This window comes from Hyperolius riggenbachi, chromosome 2 (genome assembly GCF_040937935.1).
Source record: "Hyperolius riggenbachi isolate aHypRig1 chromosome 2, aHypRig1.pri, whole genome shotgun sequence".
NCBI classification, from domain to species: domain Eukaryota; kingdom Metazoa; phylum Chordata; class Amphibia; order Anura; family Hyperoliidae; genus Hyperolius; species Hyperolius riggenbachi.
In genome coordinates this window covers 529,975,441-529,992,546 of record NC_090647.1, presented here as the reverse complement: position 1 = coordinate 529,992,546, position 17,106 = coordinate 529,975,441, and the positions used below count along the sequence as shown (strand labels likewise).

General features: G+C 45.2%; 1 protein-coding gene across 16 annotated transcripts in view; it reads left to right on the top strand.

The window, feature by feature from the left end:
- The window catches only part of EPHA6 (EPH receptor A6), a 1,277,595-nt gene that overhangs the window by 187,515 nt on the left and 1,072,974 nt on the right, over window positions 1-17,106 (top strand). The gene's annotated exons all lie outside the window — the stretch shown is intronic.

The window sequence follows — 17,106 nt, the reverse complement described above, 5'->3', positions numbered from 1 at the left end:
ATACACGTAAATACAAATTCGTAATTCAATTGACTTTATATACTCATTCGTAATTACGCGTGAATGTCCGTGTAATTTATTAATTCATTTCGTGCCGACTTTGTTGGTGAATAGCAAAGGCCCTCATACATGCTATTGCTCCCATATGTTAAGGAGACCATTTACCATAGTATGTAAATTGCTACATATGTTACGGAGAAATTTGTGTACAAATACAAGTAAAAAAAAAAATTTTTCAAAAAGACCTTGTCGTTTTTGAAAAAAACCAATTTTAACCACTTGCCAACCATGTCACGCTGATGGGCGTGGATGGGGCAGCAGCCCCAGGTCCGCCTAACGCCGATTGGCGTAAGGTTCTTGGGGCGTGGTTTGCGGGAGATTGCACGCCAATGCACGTGCATCCCTGCTCTGATGACGGAGCTCCCCTCCACCTTTCAGTCTCCCAGCGGCGATTGCTGCTGGGAGACTGTTAGACGGCGAAACCACCATCATTTATTGCTGAACAGCGCTGCGATCTCCTGCAGGGCTGTACTGGGGACAGCCCCTGGGAGGCACCACTGCTATCTTCTCTCATAGGCTGTAAGCCTATAAGCCATGACAGCATAAGCCTATGACAGCCGATCGCAGTGATTGGCTCGCGGAGGGAGGGAGGGGGGAATACAAAATAAATATACAATTTTATTTAAAAAAAAATAACAAATTTGTAGAAAAAAAAATAAAGACTGGGGGAGCGATCAGACCCCACCAGCAGAAAGCTCTGTTGGTGGGGAGAAAAGGCGGGGAGAATAACTTGTGTGCTCTGTTGTGCGGCCTTGCAGCGAGGCCTTCAAAGCTGCAGTGGCCCATTTACAGAAAAATGGCCTGGTCTTTAGGGGGGTTCAACACTGCAAGTGGTTAAAAATGCAACGAAAAAAATGGTTTTTAAACCTAGAAAAATGACAGTTTAAAAACCTTTTTTTTTTTTTTTTTGTATTTTTTAAAATCTATTTTCTCAAATACTACAAGGTCTTCTTGAAAAATTAATTTTAGCAATGGCATATATCGGGGCTTTACTATTCACCGACAAAGTCGGCTTGAAATTACGCGTAAATTACGTGTAAATTGATGCGTAATGACTAATGAGCACAATTAACTACGAAATTACCTACACTATTCCCCCCAAATGTTGCATTACAGTGCGTAATTGCGTATTAGGATGCGTAATTACGCATGGGCGTAATTTCTGCTCATCACTACTAGCGGCAGGGAGCAGTTATAGCTACCGGTTCCAAATGGCTCCTTCTATTCCTCCACCCTCAGCTCTGAACTTCCGGCAGGTCTTCTGGGTCCTGATTACATCTGATCACATGATATGACACGTGATCGGGACCAAGGGGGACCATGTCAGCGTTACAGCCCCACCTAGTGGTGGAAAAGGGAAGCATTCTTCCATCACCCCTCTTCCACCACCGGGTGGCGCGGTAACACTATGATCTCCTGCATCCCGATCATGTGTCATATCATGTGATCAGAAACGAGTATGTCAGGATTACATTGCCACTGCGGTGGAGGAAGAGGAAACCAATTGTGTTCTTGGCAAAATAAATGATCCTGATTCTGATGATGATTGGAGGAGAGTTGAGCATTTGTTAGCCCGTCTACTTATGTATTTCCATTCATCAGTTCTCTTCAGTTATAATTTAAATTTGCAATATACACTGTGGAGTCCTGGAATTTCGAATCCACCCCCCTTATCCTCCATTCTCATCCCACGCATGGCTCCCTGTGTAACAGTAAATATTTGGAAGCACAATTTCATTTTCTCAGTATTCTTTTTGTTTGGAAACGCGACTTGCGTTCTGCTTAGTAAACACAACTCCCCAAACTTCCTCCATTTATGCCGGCGCTTCCCAGGCTCCTCTTCTTTACGCTTGGCGGAACTAACCAGATTGGGAAAAATGCAGCATTTCTTGTGTGCTCCTCTCAGTAACGCCGGCATCTGGCTACTCAGACTAATGCCTTGCAAACATATGGCAGATCGGCATCCATGTGTGGCACATATTTATCATTTTACAATATAATGAGGCTGCGCCAATAGAGAGACTTTCAGTTGCTGCTGCTCACATCTTTTCATAATACAGCTTTTATTAGCGTGAAAAACTGAATTGCATGAGGGGTGGATTTCCTACATTAGCTAGCTGTCATATACGAAGGATTGACTGACCTTAACCTCCCTGGCGGTTTGACTATTTATGAATTTTAGAGTCTAAAAGCACTGCAATTTTTTCACAAGCTTTTACACCCTAAAAGCAGGAAGAAATCACACCGCAGAGGAATCTGCGGCAGCCCCTGCACTTACCTCCCCGGGACCAAGCACTGCAGTTCTCCCTCCATCCTTCAGGTGGCACTGTAACCCTATAGATCACTGTTTGTCATCATGACGACAAATGGAGATCTCACCAGAGGGATTGAGAACCTCTGAGGACCGGAAGAAGAATGGCTGGCAGCGTATGGATCCTTGTGGAGTTGAATTAGAAACACTACCACCCTGCTCTGTCTCCCCATACCCTTCCTACCCCAAATCAGGCTCGGGATTACCGCTCCTGGCCTCTTTTTTTTCCACCCCGAGCATGACTCAGGATTGCCCCCAAGGAGGTTAATGGTCAGTATTCGTCTTGGCTGTATTGGATAAATTACAGTATGCTTAGTGTTGCATTACTGTATACAGGGAGCTCCTGACTTACGAACACCCGACTTATGAACAACACATCAATATGAATGGCCTGAAAATGTGAAATTAGAATCTGAGGGAACAAGTGGAAGCATTTTTTTATTTTTTTTATCAAAAAGACCTTGTAGTTTTTGAGAAAACCAGTGTTAAAAAATTCTAACAAAAAGTGTCTTTTACACTGGTAAAATTATGATTCAATGACAGTGTGGGGAAGGGATGGGGGGGGGCACTGAAGGCATGGGGGAAAAGAGGCAACAGAGAGCGGGGCACTGGAAGCAAATGGGTGCATTAAGGAGGTACAGGGGACAGAGATGGCACAATGTTTCAACCTATGGACAGATTTAGGCTAAGGATGGACCTACAGTCCCTATTTCATTTGTCAACTGGGGACTACCCGTGTATACAGTGGCCTCAATTCACGGAGCATTATCAAACGTTTATCAAACACTTTATCAAACGTTTGATAATTTACCTCATGGGTAAAATCTCACTAAGGTGTTATATATTTGTTGAACGTTTTATCTGTAAAACATTCGATAAATAAATAACACCTAAGTGAATTTAAAATGAGATTTTACCCATAAGGTAAATTATCAAACGTTTGATAAAGTGTTTGATAAACGTTTGATAATGCTCCGTGAATTGAGGCCAGTGTGTGTATGTTTTTATATATATATATATATATATATAAATGTATGTATATATATATATATATATATATATATATATATATATATATATATATATATATATATATATATATATATATATATATATATATATATATATATATATATATATATATATATATATATATATATATGTTACGGCCAGAACCCGAAGTGTAGTCACTTCGGGTTCTGGCCGGCCAATGTGCGAAATGGCCGCAGCGCAGCGGCCAATGTTAGAAATGTTATGTTTACGCTGTCTCGCTGCGGCCAAATTTATGACAACCTTGCTTAATTTAATTAAATATAGCCGGCGGCAATGTAATAGATGAAGCCGCCGGCTTTCGCACTGCCTCTCTCCTCTCTCCGCCTCTCTCCTCTCCCCGCCTCCTATACAATAAGTAGCAGCCGGCGGGGACACGCGTGTCCCCGAGAGTCGTTCGTCGCAACAGGGGAATCCTGCCGTTCCTGCAGAGCGGGTGCTGGCAGAAGCAATGTCTGCAGCCTCCCCGCTCTGCTGCCCCTGCCGCGACGAACGACTCTCCGGCTGCATGTCCCCGCCGGCTGCTGCTTATTGTATGGGAGGCGGGTAGAGGAGAGAGGCGGGGGGAGGAGAGAGGCAGTGCGAAAGCCGGCGGCTTCATCTATTACATTGCCGCCGGCTATATTTAATTAAATTAAGCAAGGTTGTCATAAATTTGGCCGCAGCGAGACGGCGTAAACATAACATTTCTAACATTGTCTGCTGCGCTGCGGCCACTTCGCACATTGGCCGGTCAGAACCCGAAGTGGCTGGCCAGAACGTGAAGTGGCCACACTACGGGTTCTGGCCGTAATATATATATATATATATATATATTCTATCCAAGACACCTGCCTTTTTATTCTTTCTTCCTATAGCTCTGATGTTCTTTACTTCAAACTATGTCTACTTCTAAGTCTTCCTTTTTTCCATTTTCTTCTATTCAGGCCTCCCGCGATATCTCTTTTTATTCTATCTTTAGATATTTTCTCAACACGGCCAATCCAACATGTCCTTCAAGCTTTTATGAATTTTGAAACAGTTTCATGGATTAATAATTCTTCAATGTCATTGTTTTCTCTAACTCTTCAGTCATCTCCACCATACAACGGCCCATATGCTCATCTCATTATTTTCCTTTCAAAGACTCTTAATTTGTTGGAGCCGGATGTGGAGAGTGCTCAAGTCTCTAAATCAGAGAATCAACGCTCTCAACTGATCTTATCAATGATTTGCAGAGCTTCTACAAGAAGCTTGAAGGATCTAGAAAAATGAGGCTTTCCATTGTCATTTTATTTTCGTTATCTGTGGAAGATGAGATCCACTCAATTCATGCCACTGTCCCTCAGAGAAGTTCACAATCTAATGCTGGGAACACACGTTTCGTTTTTGCAGTAGATTTGATTCGATAGATGCCTCCGATTGATCAATTCCGTCATGTCCGATATTCCGCTCGATCGTTTACTGCTCAATTTCTCATACAAGTTAATGGAAAAAAGATAAGAACAATGAGCAGAAGATAAGAGAATCGAGCAGAGGATTAAATGGTAGATCAATCGCGCGGAGAATCGACCGCAAAAAAATGTATTATGTGTTCCCAGCATTAGGCAGGGCCGATGCTTGCTATTTTTATGCCCCAGCCAAAGCACCTTTTGCCCAAGACCAGATTTATACCTTTTATACCCCCTTGGGCAAGTATGTTGTGGCTCCGCTTTTACGTGCAGCAGCAGCCCCACCCATTCCATGTGCAGCCCCCTCTACCATGTGTAACATCCATGTACAGCAGCCCCTCCCATTCCATGTGCAGCCCCCTCTTCCATGTGTATCATCCATGTACAACAGCGCCTCCCATTCCATGTGCAGTCCCCTCTTCCATGTGTATCATCCATGTACAGCAGCCCCTCCCATTCCATGTGCAGTCCCCTCTTCCATGTGTATCATCCATGTACAGCAGCCCCTCCCATTCCATGTGCAGTCCCCTCTTCCATGTGTATCATCCATGTACAACAGCGCCTCCCATTCCATGTGCAGCCCCCTCTTCCATGTGTATCATCCATGTACAGCAGCCCCTCCCATTCCTTGTGCAGCCCCCTCTTCCATGTGTATCATCCATGCACTGTAGCTCCTCTCTTTCATAAACAGCTCAGTTGAGCATCAGTTTCCCTTTTCCTATGTTGCTCCACATTTTCAGCCTTCTCTTTCATATGTAGCAACAGGTGCCTCCTTGGGCTGCAGCCCCCAAGGCCCGGGCCTCTGTGGCCTTTCCAGAAATCCAGTGTGAAAAGATAAAAATGGGAGCACTCTATGGTGCGTTAACGTTTATTGTATCGCTTTTAAAAGGAATAAAAATGCACTTACAAGATATAAGTGATGGTCGAGCATGTCACCCAACTAGTTGGTTATCAGGAACACCTTCTTTCAACTCCTCCTTCCAGAAAACCACACTGTAGCTGTGGCCAGCAGCAAGGGCATCCAGGGGGTGGTAAAAAGGACAGGTCCAAGGTCCTGTTTATCCAAGTGCCTGCAGTGTCATAACTAGGGATGATCACAGATATGCAAATTGTTCCGAGTTGATGCAAATGTATACAATTTTTTATTGCAAATGTATGCAGTTTGAAAATGGACCAGTCAATTTAAACCCAGGATTATATTGATTGGTCCTTCTTCAAGTTGTATATTTGCATAAGAATTTGCATAACTTCAGAAGTATTTGCATTTCATTGATCATCCCTAGTCCTAACGCATTTCGGCGTACAATGCCTTCATCGGATCAGTTCTTTGTTGCCTCTCCAGAAATCCGGCCCTGCTTTTGCATCTCACAAACCTATGACTAGGAAGCAATGGAAGAAAAAGTTCCGCTACACCAAAGGCTGGGTGAGAAGTTGTTTCTCCATTTATTGATAACATCAGTGGATACAAAAATATGTTAAAAGGGCTCACGCGTATCGGAGCTCATGGCTCCTTAATCATAGCTATGATTAAGGAGCCATGAGCTCCGATACGCGTGAGCCCTTTTAACATATTTTTGTATCCACTGATGTTATCAATAAATGGAGAAACAACTTCTCACCCAGCCTTTGGTGTAGCGGAACTTTTTCTTCCATTGTTTGCTGAGCTTCCTGGTTCCTGACTCCCTCAGGCTTCTTGTGCGTGGATGCTGCGGGTCCTCTCCTGTTTGCCTATGACAAGGAAGATTGTAGCCTACATCAATTAGTTTTGCAGTGCCAATGAAAATTGATATGTTCTACTCATACATGCTGTTGTTTAACAACATAAGTGTATAAAGGATACACAAATTATTACCAGGTCAGATACAGCTCACCGACCCAAACCCACTGAACCCACATAACAAAACCTTCCTTTAATTGTATATGAGGGGTGTACAAAATGCACTTTACAGTTGTGTCTTTATTTTACACTCTCTTTAGAAAAACGTAATGGCCTCAATTCACTAAGCAGTTTAGACTAGTCTACTGATGGTTTTTAGTCTACTGATGGTTTGGTGTAAATCCATTGCATCAAAAAGGGAATTCGCTAATAATTACCAAATTTTTTAAAAACCTGGTCTAAAACATTCGGTAATTAGGTCGGTAAAGCAGGGGAAATGAACAAAAGATGCAATTCACAAACGAGTAGCTATGACTGACAGAAATCAGCTGGTCTAATCTCTGTCAGAAAAAAGTGGGTGTGGTTACTCCTTGTTTGCCTTTGTGAATTGCATTTTTTGATCATTTCCCCTGCTTTACCGACCTAATTACTAAATGTTTTAGACCAGATCTAAAAACAGGTGTTAAACATAACACCAAACCATCAGTAGACTAAAAACCATCAGTAGACTAGTCTAAACTGCTAAGTGAATTGAGGCAATTTAATAAATGTTATGGTAAAGTTAAAGAGGAACTTCAGCCTAAACACACATACTGTTATTAAGTAACATTAGTTATGTTAATTAAAATAGATAGGTAATATAATCTCTTACCCACTCTGTTTTAAAAGAACAAGCAAATGTTTGATTTCATGAGGGCAGCCATCTTTTTGGTTGAAAGGAGGTGACAGGGAGCATGAGACACAGTTCCAACTGTCCTGTGTGCTGATCACCCCTCCCAGTTGCTAGGCGATGTGAATAACAACATTGGAAATCCCATCATGCTTTGCACAGCATCAGGGAAAAAAAGCCCAGGAAGTTTTCTTTGATGGGTGGAGCTTAGCTAAAAATGCAGCTAAAAATGATGCTTTGATAAGAAAAACAAAGTTCTGATGCTGTGAAGCTGTTAAAGAAACACCAAGCCTTTTCAATTCTGCTGAGTAGATTTTTAGTCTGGAGGTTCACTTTAAGGTGATAATTTTTTGTTAATAACTTCATTCAAAATAGCTTACTTTTACTAAATTCATTTTTACAAGATTTTTTCATGTTTTGCCCATTGTAAAACCTGACCTCATTCACCCCTGCTTTACATTTGCATTCCTAAATGTATCACGAATGCTGGCATTTTTACTGCTGGCAAGGTGTATAACTGCTGACTGTTATCCCCCCGCCCCCATCCTTTCCCTCTGTCTGTTGAGAAGAAAAAAACAGTTGATGACCCAGAGTGCTTTGGGAAAGAAGAGCAAATTGCATAAATGCCATGGCAGAACATCACTGAGGGGTGGGGCTACGTACTTCTATCCTCCTTCGTATAGATATCAGAAGTGTTTCTGCTGCTGCAGCCAGGATGGCTAAGGTAAAAATAGCTGTCCTGAATAATTTAGTATGATCTGCTGTATGACACCAAGGTATTCTTTTAAGAGGCATTTATCTCCAGGTAATCTAGCTTAATGCTATTTGAACAATATAGAGTTAATATAGAAAAGCAATCAATAAAATGTAGAACAAAAAATACCGGGGCTATGTAATGATGGAAATGATGTTGGGAGAAATAAAATAATCACTAAATACTGCTTTTAATGCTGTTATCATTTTCAACCACCCAATACTTTACAATGTTCTATCCCCAGAATGTGTATGTTGATTTTTACGCTGACCTCAGTTTATTGATAGGATTCACTAATTGTTCATATCCAAGATGTTGTATTGTTGTTTTATTTTAACTAAATGTACCGTTAAATGTTATAACTCTTAATGCCACAGCGTTAGTGTTGGGCGAACATCTAGATGTTCGGGTTCGGGCCGAACAGGCCGAACATGGCCGCGATGTTCGGGTGTTCGACCCGAACTCCGAACATAATGGAAGTCAATGGGGACCCGAACTTTTGTGCTTTGTAAAGCCTCCTTACATGCTACATACCCCAAATTTACAGGGTATGTGCACCTTGGGAGTGGGTACAAGAGGGAAAAAAATTTAGCAAAAAGAGCTTATAGTTTTTGAGAAAATTGATTGTAAAGTTTCAAAGGAAAAATTGTCTTTTAAATGCTGAAAATGTCATGTTTCTTTGCACAGGTAACATGGTTTTTACCGCCAGGCAGTCATAAATGTAATAAAGAGAAGAGGTTCCATAAACAGGGACCGGTAACGCTAACCCAGCAGCAGCAGCAGCACACGTGATGGAACAGGAGGAGGCGCAGGAGGAGAAGGCCACGCTTTTTGAGACACAACAACCCAGGCCTTGCATGAGGACAAGAAGCGTGCGGATAGCATGCTTTTTACCGCCATGCAGTCATAAATGTAATAAAGATAAGAGGTTCAATAAACAGGGACCGGTAACGCTAACCCAGCAGCAGCAGCAGCACACGTGATGGAACAGGAGGAGGCGCAGGAGGAGAAGGCCACGCTTTTTGAGACACAACAACCCAGGCCTTGCATGAGGACAAGAAGCGTGCGGATATAGCAGCAATGCTTTTTGCCGCCATGCAGTCATAAATGTAATAAAGAGAAGAGGCTCAATAAACAGGGACCGGTAACGCTAACCCAGCAGCAGCAGCAGCACAGAGCACACGTGACGGAACAGGAGGAGGCGCAGGAGGAGAAGGCCACGCTTTGAGACACAACAACCCAGGCCTTGCATGAGGACAAGAAGCGTGCAGATAGCATGCTTTTTACCGCCATGCAGTCATAAATGTAATAAAGATAAGAGGTTCAATAAACAGGGACCGGTAACGCTAACCCAGCAGCAGCAGCAGCAGCACAGAGCACACATGATGGAACAGGAGGAGGCGCAGGAGGAGAAGGCTACGCTTTGAGACACAACAACCCAGGCCTTGCATGAGGACAAGAAGCGTGCGGATATAGCAATGCTTTTTGCCGCCATGCAGTCATAAATGTAATACAGATGAGAGGTTCAATAAACAGGGACCGGTAACGCTAACCCAGCAGCAGCAGCAGCACAGAGCACACGTGATGGAACAGGAGGAGGCGCAGGAGGAGAAGGCCACGCTTTTTGAGACGCAACCCAGGCCTTGCATGAGGACAAAAAGCGTGCGGATATAGCAATGCTTTTTGCCGCCATGCAGTCATAAATGTAATACAGATGAGAGGTTCAATAAACAGGGACCGGTAACGCTAACCCAGCAGCAGCAGCAGCACAGAGCACACGTGATGGAACAGGAGGAGGCGCAGGAGGAGAAGGCCACGCTTTTTGAGACGCAACCCAGGCCTTGCATGAGGACAAAAAGCGTGCGGATATAGCAATGCTTTTTGCCGCCATGCAGTCATAAATGTAATACAGATGAGAGGTTCCATAAACAGGGACCGGAAACGCTAACCCAGCAGCAGCAGCACACGTGATGGAACAGGAGCAGGCGCAGGAGGAGAAGGCCATGCTTTTTGAGACACAACAACCCAGGCCTTGCATGAGGACAAAAAGCGTGCGGATATAGCAGCAATGCTTTTTGCCGCCATGCAGTCATAAATGTAATACAGATGAGAGGTTCAATAAACAGGGACCGGAAACGCTAAACCATCCCAGATGTTCATTGGTCATGTTACTTGGTTGGGGTCCTGGAGTGTTGCGTAGTCATTTCCAATCCAGGATTGATTCATTTTAATTTGAGTCAGACGGTCTGCATTTTCTGTGGAGAGGCGGATACGTGAACCTTGCAGGCAACGGCATTCTTCAAGCTTCGGGTTATTTTGCTGACCACGTGCTCATGCAACTCAGGCACTGCAGAGCGCGCAAAGTGGTAGCGGCTGGGAACCACGTAACGTGGGATGGCCACTGACATCATGCCCTTGAAGCTGTTTGTCTCCACCACTCGATATGGCAGCATTTCGCAGGCCAGAAGCTTGGCTATGCTGGCTCTTACTGCCACGGCCCGGGGGTCATTTGCTGGCAATTTCCTCTTGCGCTCAAACATCTCCGAGACAGACAACTGAACCGTAGGGCTGCACAACGAAGGGCTGTTGGTTGTTGTGTTTGATGAACACTGGGAGACCTCAAGAGCACTACTCCGGAAAGTGACAGTGTCAGCGTCATCTGATTTTTTGGAATGTTTTGAACCACGCAATGGCTGGGCTACTGCTGCTGCTGAGGCGGGTCTGGTGGTGAGTCTGGTGAACCCAAGGGAGGCAGTGTTGCTGGTGGTACCCTGTCCTGCCGCGTTTGCCCACAGAGTGGGATGTTTGGATAGCATGTGGCGGCTCATGCTGGTGGTGGAGAGGTTGTTAATACTTTTCCCCCTGCTCAGGCGGGTCTTGCACACCTTGCAAATCGCCATGGTAACATCCTCAGTGCAGTCTTCAAAGAAAGCCCAGAATTTGGAGCACCTGCCTTGCTGGCGATTTCTGTTTGCGCCTCTTTTGCCTCTCACTTGAACTTCCACGCTTGTGGTGCCTGAAATTGCGCGCCGCCTACCTTGTGGCACAAGGCGAACTCGTGCAGCAGTGGGTTCTTCAACAGACTCATCTGTGCTGCTGCTACGACGGCGATGTTCTCGTTCACAAACAAAATCTGGGTCTATGTCCACATTGTCCATACCCTCCTCTTCCATCTCCTCAAACTCGTCATATGTCATTGTGGGGGGCCGCCGCCGTGGAGTACAGCTCCCCAGCACAACCGTCAGGGGAAACACCTCTTCCCTTGCCCCTCCCTCTTTCACCGGATTTCTTCCTCATTTCACTTATCCTTACAGTACACGCTGACTGGCAGCAGTACAGTGGCAGTACAGAAATGCTATACAGTGGTGGGTGAGCGGTGTACCACTATTGCCAGCAGCGACACAGAGCACAATGCTATACAGTGGCGGGTGAGCGGTGTACTACTGTTCCCAGCAGACAAAGAGTGGCAGTAAACACAATGCTATATAGTGTGGCTGAGCCGTGTACACAGAGTGGCAGTAAACACAATGCTATATAGTCTGCTATATAGTCACCCCGAACGGGGTGATGTTCTGCAGCACCCGAACAGTGGCGAACACTGTTCGCCCAACACTACTGGGAACGCAGATTTTAGTACCTAAACACACGATACAACATGTTTTCCGGGGTCGGACTCTGAGGCACATACAGATGGTCCCGATCATCATCCTCATCATACAACTCTTCTCCTGAGTCTGACCCACCCACCACCTCTGCCACCCCAACATCCCCAGACACAGTCACAGACCCCTCATCGTCCTCAACATTAACTTGGGATGCTGGCCTGAGCCCGACCTCCTCCTCCACATCAGGCCCCATCATCCCCTCAATGGCAGCCCTCATTAATCGCTCTGGCGCCGGACCGATGGACACAACGTTCTCCTCCGGGGAGGGCTGCTGCTGACCACTGGCTGCTGGGGTGGATGTTATAGCTTGCGTGGGGCGTTGGCTGTTGCTGTTGTTGGGAGTGCTGCTCACAGCGGAGGTCTCTGAGGAACTCATGGTGAGCTCATATAGTGGTTGACGGTGAGTGGAGTATTACTGATCCCAGCAATATACACACTGACTGGCAGAGTACGCAATGCTATATAGTCTGGCTGAGCCGTGTACACAGAGTGGCAGTGAACAATGCTATATAGTCTGGCTGAGCGGTGTACACAGAGTGGCAGTACACACAATGCTATATAGTCTGGCTGAGCCATGTACACAGAGTGGCAGTAAACAATGGTATATAGTCTGGCTGAGCGGTGTACACAGAGTGTCAGTAAACAATGGTATATAGTCTGGCTGAGCGGTGTACACAGAGTGTCAGTAAACAATGGTATATAGTCTGGCTGAGCGGTGTACACAGAGTGTCAGTAAACAATGGTATATAGTCTGGCTGAGCGGTGTACACCGAGTGTCAGTAAACAATGGTATATAGTCTGGCTGAGCGGTGTACACAGAGTGTCAGTAAACAATGGTATATAGTCTGGCTGAGCGGTGTACACAGAGTGTCAGTAAACAATGGTATATAGTCTGGCTGAGCGGTGTACACAGAGTGTCAGTAAACAATGGTATATAGTCTGGCTGAGCGGTGTACACAGAGTGGCAGTACACACAATGCTATATAGTCTGGCTGAGCGGTGTACACAGAGTGGCAGTACACACAATGCTATAGAGTCTGGCTGAGCGGTGTACACAGAGTGGCAGTACACACAATGCTATGTAGTCTGGCTGAGCGGTGTACACAGAGTGGCAGTAAACACAATGCTATATATAGCGTGGCTGAGCGAGGTGCACAGTGGCAGTACACACAATGCTATATAGTCAGGCTGAGCCGTGTACACAGAGTGGCAGTACACACAATGCTATATAGTGTGGCTGAGCGAGCGGTGTACTACTATTCCCAGCAGACACAGAACAGTAAACACAATGCTATATAGTGTGGGTGAGCGAGCGGTGTACCACTATTCCCAGCAGACACAGAACAGTAAACAGAATGCTATATAGTGTGGCTGAACGAGCGGTGTACCACTATTCCCAGCAGACACAGAACAGTAAACAGAATGCTATATAGTGTGGCTGAGCGAGCGGTGTACCACTATTCCCAGCAGACACAGAACAGTGAACAGAATGCTATATAGTGTGGCTGAGCGAGCGGTGTACTACTATTCCCAGCAGACACAGAACAGTAAACAGAATGCTATATAGTGTGGCTGAGCGAGGTACACAGAGTGGCAGTAAACAGAATGCTATATAGTGTGGCTGAGCGAGCGGTGTACTACTGTTCCCAGCAGCGACACACAATGACTGGGGGGGACCCTGGCTAGCGTGGCTGGAGAGCGAACTACCCTGCCTGCCTACCCAAAGCTAAACCCACAGAGAAATGGCGGAGATATGACGTGGTTCGGGTATTTATTTACCCGAACCACGTGACCGTTCGGCCAATCAGAGCGCGTTCGGGCCCGAACCACGTGACCCGTTCGGCCAATCACAGCGCTAGCCGAACGTTCGGGGAACGTTCGGCCATGCGCTCTTAGTTCGGCCATGTGGCCGAACGGTTTGGCCGAGCACCGTCAGGTGTTCGGCCGAACTCGAACATCACCCGAACAGGGTGATGTTCTGCAGAACCCGAACAGTGGCGAACACTGTTCGCCCATCACTACACAGCGTTAACAGGTAAGAGAGGAATGCATCAATGGTGCTTTTGATTGGCAGACAGCATTGAGAATAGCAATTATACCTTGAATAGCTTCTAATTCCTGTAAAATATTTTAGTATCCTATTTCTGTTTTTTTCTTTTTTTGGCAATCAGTAACGTGTATAAAGTCTTTGATGCAAAAAGAATGAGTAGATGTTGTCGGTCTTTTACAGACTTGGGTGTTTTTGTTTTTGTATTTTTAATTAAATTTTCTTATTTAAGTTTCATTAAAAGTGGCACCTTAGTGACATATAGTAGAATGTAGTAATTTATTACCCACTTTTACAAAAGTTAACTATCTGGTTTCAGAATCAGAAACACTTTCTAAGGGCTGGTGCACACCGAGCGGCTTTTTGGGCGTTTTCAGATCCGCTTGCGGCTGCGGATCTGCTTGGTCAATGTATCTCAATGGGGTGGTGCACACCAGAGCGGGAGGCGTTTTGCAGAAACGAAAAATGCCTGGGTGAGGCATTTTTTGGATTGTGGATGCATTTCTGCCTCAATGTTAAGTATAGGAAAAACGCAAACCGCTCTGAAAAACGGCACTTCAGAGCAGTTTGCCAGGCGTTTTTTGTTACAGTAGCTGTTCAGTAACAGCTTTACTGTAACAATACAGGAAATCTACTACACCAAAACTAATTTTTGGTGGTTTTGGTGTGCACCAGGCCTAACACTCAGAATCAGAAACACTTTCTAAGGCCTAGTTCACACCAAAAACCGCTAGCAGATCCGCAAAATGCTAGCAGATTTTGAAACGCTTTTTCTTCTTTTTCTGTAGCGTTTCAGCTAGCATTTTGCGGTTTTGTGAAGCGTTTTTGGTGTAGTAGATTTCATGTATTGTTACAGTAAAGCTGTTACTGAACAGCTACTGTAACAAAAAACGCCTGGCAAACTGCTCTGAAGTGCCGTTTTTCAGAGCGGTTTGCGTTTTTCCTATACTTAACATTGAGGCAGAAACGCCTCCGCAATCCAAAATCTGCAGCAGCCCGGGAGTATGCGTTTCTGCAAAACGCCTCCCGCTCTGGTGTGCACCAGCCCATTGAAATACATTACCCAAGCGTATCCGCAGCCGCAAGCGGATCGCAAACTGCAGCAGAACCGCTCTGGTGTGCACTAGGCCTAAGGCCTGGTGCACACCAAAACTCGCTAGCAGATCCGCAAAATGCTAGCAGATTTTTGTTAGCTTGATTCCTTCCGAGGTGGCTGCACGATCACTTTAGCAGCAGTCAGACCTATGGATTCAACTCCCTGGTTCTTAGTGAAAAGTCCCTCTCCAGCTGGGAAATGCACTGACACGACACTCAAGTTGGTGACAATGCATCTGAAATCTTTATTTACAGGTCAGTCTTATATACACCCTGATGTAGGGGAAAGAACCAGGTTAAACCGGTGTGCCCATGTGAAGTAGTGGAGACAATAGAACAGACATGGTAGAGACAGTAAAAACAATAGCATGTGTTGTTCTGTAAACACTGGCAGAGGTAGAATTTGTGCATGTGTTAATTTCTCAATGGACCAGGTTTTTTAACAACAATGCGTGAATAGGTCTGAGTCTTCAGATCTCTGTCACAGTGGCTTGTATGGTAATATACCAACTGGGTATTGAAATACAGGTATTGTATTCTGTCTCTCAAAGGTGCCTGGAACTTCTAGAGTGTTAATTATTAATGTATCCGTAAAGCACTGTCTGGAGGAATGTGCTGCTGACTAGTTGAAGCAATGATGTCATATTGAGAAATTGTGATGTGCTGTATATATTTTAATATCGGGGTGATTTAAGTCGCACATTAATAAAACCTTTCAACCCAACCTTTGATCCCAACCTTTTGTAAAAGGGCGGGATCACTCAGACTCTGAGAACAGCACTGCTTGAATGGGAACTCTTCCAGGAGTAGAGGTGTACATTGGCATTGTACTGATGCTTCCGTCTGGATCCAACTGGAACTCGTCTGATACTGGTCACTCGCTCTGGTCCGCGCGCGTGGGACCCAGAGGTGGGGCTTCCTTCAATCTCGATGCGTGGATCCACACAGGGGAGTCGTCTGTCAGCACCGCAGTTCTGGTCACTGCCTGGACTGTCGCAGGGGGTCCGTAGGGTGGGTCCAGCGACTTCAACTTATGGAGGGCCTTCACCAGGACTCTGTCTCCAGGTTTGAATGGGTGGGTCGGTGCACCTGTTGGCAAAGGAAACGAGAGCGAAATATCACCATAATCACTATTCAATTTTTCAATCAATTTTGCTACATATTCCTCTTGTATCTGCTGCAAGTCTCCAGGTATCAGAATTAATGGACTCGCTGTCCATGGGGTTGGGAAGGGTCTCCCCATCAAAATTTCGAAAGGAGATAACCTGGTTCTTGGGTCTGGAGTCATTCTGACTTCAGCAAGAATCGCAGGTAAGTACTGGTCCCACTTATGGTAGGTACCCTCCGTTGCCTTCCTCAGTTTGTCCTTCAGTGTGCGATTCATTCTTTCAACAACACCTGCACTCTGGGGGTGATATGGTATGTGGAACTTCCAATCTATAGCCAACTGTTCAGCTATGGACTGTGTTACCTTTGCCGTGAATGGGGTTCCATTGTCAGAGCTGATTCTGACTGGGCAACCCCACCTGGGAATAATTTCTTTGCACAAAATCTTTGCTACTGTTTTTGCATCCTCTTTCCTTACCACAAAAGCCTCTGGCCATCTGCTGAATCTGTCAACAATTACCAAAAGAATTTTACACCCGTTTGTTGCCTTTGGCATGTGTGTAAAATCGATTTGTAATTCCTGAAATGGCCCTTGTGGGGGCAGTAAGTGTTCATGGTGGCCTACTTTTTTACCTTGGACATTGTTTCTAGCACAAGTGAGACATCTTGAAATCATACTTTCTGTGACTTGTTTTAAATTTTCTGCACAAAACCTTTTACTTACCTCCTCCATTGTTTGCTTGAGTCCCTTGTGGCCTAAACCATGTATTTGTAGTATAAGAACGGGGCTGCTACTTGAGGAATTCCTACCACTCCTCCTTTTGACCATAGACCGTTAGCGTCTTTGGTCAACCCTTGGGACTCCCAATAAGTAATGTCTGCTGGCGTTGCAAATGCTTGGAGTTGGGACAGCATGACGTTATTTTCAGGTGTGAGTGGTACCAGCGGGGCATTTAGGAGAACCTCAGTTGCATGATTAAGTGTGACACGAGAAGCTGCTTTTGCATGCTTGTCTGCTAACCTGTTTCCCTGGGCAACTAG